Genomic DNA, 2,776 nt, shown 5'->3' with positions numbered 1-2,776 from the left:
CCCCCCCCCCCCCCCCCCTTAAGGGCCTTCTCAGGGCTTTATGCAGAGAACAGTCAGGCGCCACTACTATAACCATGTCCAGTATGTTCATGGAGATGAAGGCCATCATAGAGGCCTTTACTGGAAGGAGACGGAGCATTAATCTGCCATCCTCTTCAGAGACTCGATGAGTACCCTAAAAAAGTGAAGAAGCACAACCATGATGTATGCAGACTGGCGAGAGGCGATACGAAGCAGTAGACTCACAAAGATTGTAAGGACCTTTAGCCCTGGTCAGGCAGGGGTTCGAGGCAATGAACGTGCTGATTTAAGCTAGCCGACCAAGCTGAGACTGGAGGCACCAAGCAGTTAGATCCACCAGCATTGACAGCGTGATTCAACGACCACAGAGAAGATGAAGCCTCCAACTTTTGTTACTTTTTTTTTTTTTTTTAGAATACAAGGATTATGAAGGCGGAAGAGGGAAGATCGGGAGCTGAAATTAAGTCTCACATCGGAAAGGCACAGACTGCTTTTACTTTTATATTATCTTTGAGTGGGATTTGGTGGCTCTCGGATATCTCGCTCTGAAAAAATCTAGGGATGTTCAAGTCATAAGAGAAGTCAGTCTTGTCGTATGGATGTGAGACATGGAACGTATCTCAGACTTGCATAAAAAGAATCCAGATTTTCTTGAACACATTCAGGATCAGATACGAACAGAGCCACCAACGAACGAGTGTTACGGAGATCAAGTCTGTGCCCCCAGAGATGAAATGGGAAGAAGGTGGAGGCGATGGATTGGACATATATATAAGCTGGGCAGCTGCATTACAAAGAAAAATTTTGCGGGTATGAGATCAAGAGGAAGGCCACATGGAATATGGAGAAGAGTCCAGAGAGTGTCCAGGAAAGTGGGAAGACATGGAATAACAATAACAAGAGGTTAGCCCAGGATAGGAAAGATGGAAAGTGTATGCTCATGGTCTATAGTCTGATCAATTAACAAAAATAAAATAGTATGCGTGTTCCGGCGTTGTTAATGATTGAGGACTGCTCAAACCAACATACCAACAGAGCTTGGATTATGTCTGATGAACCAGGTTCAGATAAAATCTCAACCCTGTCTTGGCGCATGAAGAATGAATAGAGGAAACTTGCCACCATTACCTTAGCACATCATGATTATTAAAGTTTAGTCTTCTTTCGTTCAAGGCAGCAACGAACGAATCACGTTCGAGGTTGGTTAGCCAATGTCAGAACCAATAAATTTAGTTTTAAGAAATATGAGCAAAAAAATAAAAAATTATCTTCGATTAAAATTTAAAATGGTTTCACAATATGAGTCAGCAGTGGCCCAGAGGTGTGGTGTTCGCCTCTCATTGCAAAGGTCCCGGGATTGAAATTTGGACAAAAGGAATTCTCTAAAATGTTCTCCTTTCAATGCCTTTTCTTTTTTCAAATCATATTCTGTCATCTCCACTCCCGGCCTCCTCTACATGCTCCTCTCTCTTACTCCTGACTGCTTTCTAGTGGCTTCTCTATGTTACTGTCTGTCAGCCACACCCCTAATCTTAGGTCGTGTGCCGATATAGTGTTAGAGCGCGTGAGCATGTGTGTTTGTGCGTGTGTGTGTGTGTTTGTGCGTGTGTGTGTGTGCGTGTGAGTGCGCGCGCGCGTTCAATGGGTGGGTGGGAGGGATGAGGAAGCTCAAAAATAGACAAATGGGAAAAAGTACTTTTAAACACCATCCTGGGAGGCCTTTTCATTTATATATAGGCCTAGAGATAATCAAGATATACGTGGAAACAAATCTAAAAATGAGATCCCCTCCCCCTTGCCAAGAGACATGAATTCTTCACATGATGTTAACGGCTGTGCCGATCCCTGCACAATACCCGAAGTTGTTGATAAAGTTATACAAGCTACGACAGCTAGAATCTAGATTTCGTCTTCGTATGACTTTGTTCTTTAAATTTTGTAGTTCGTAGCGAGGAATTTTAAAAACCAATTGTAGTGTAGTCATGGGAAGGGTGTGTTTTACATGAAAACGAGAAATACTGAGCATCTAATTGATTACAGATCGGTCAAAAGTAAAAGATGAACAAAATTATTTGATTCTCTTCAAGTTGTTTGCCTTGTGCCAAAATTGTTATTTAAGTTGGTGGCACTATCAATATCTGTGGGCAAGGCCCTATCGTCCATTGTGAGGTGGCAGACAAGCGGCCAAAAATATTGAAGGCCTCCCTTTATATTTTTCTTTATCTTCAGAAGATGTGTGTTCACATGAGAGTCGACTCCTGAAAAGGTCAGACGGGGCTCCAATTAGCACTTGAAACGGCTAACACACACACACACACACACACACACACACACACACACACACACATGCGCGCGCGCACACACACACACACACACACACACCACACACACCATCTCAACAGTTACTACGTTGGAATAACAAAAATATGGGTTACTATAGCCTAGGCATCTATCGTCATGTAAGGCCACTTCACGGCAGCGGATGCTTCTTTTATACCGGAAAAACGGTAAGCTATTGGCTAGCCTATCTGTGGCTTTTCGAGAGCGAAAATAATCTGACCTAAGGCAGGACAACTCAATGTTTAGGCCCTATAGGTCTATCTAGATTTTAGATCTGGATTCTATATCTAGATCTAGAATCTAGATCTAGAATCTAGATCTAGATCTAGATATCTAGATCTATAATAGATCTATCATAATAAATAAAGGACCTTAAAATTAAAATGACAACGATTACAAAAAAATACATGTATGA

General features: G+C 42.2%; 1 protein-coding gene across 1 annotated transcript in view; it reads right to left on the bottom strand.

Moving 5' to 3' along the window:
- LOC101846734 (disheveled-associated activator of morphogenesis 1) overlaps positions 1–2,776 on the bottom strand; it is a gene marked incomplete in the record, with an annotated part of 124,790 nt that overhangs the window by 120,734 nt on the left and 1,280 nt on the right.

Source organism: Aplysia californica, unplaced genomic scaffold, assembly GCF_000002075.1.
Source record: "Aplysia californica isolate F4 #8 unplaced genomic scaffold, AplCal3.0 scaffold00199, whole genome shotgun sequence".
NCBI classification, from domain to species: domain Eukaryota; kingdom Metazoa; phylum Mollusca; class Gastropoda; order Aplysiida; family Aplysiidae; genus Aplysia; species Aplysia californica.
This window is presented reverse-complemented; position numbering and strand designations above follow the sequence as displayed.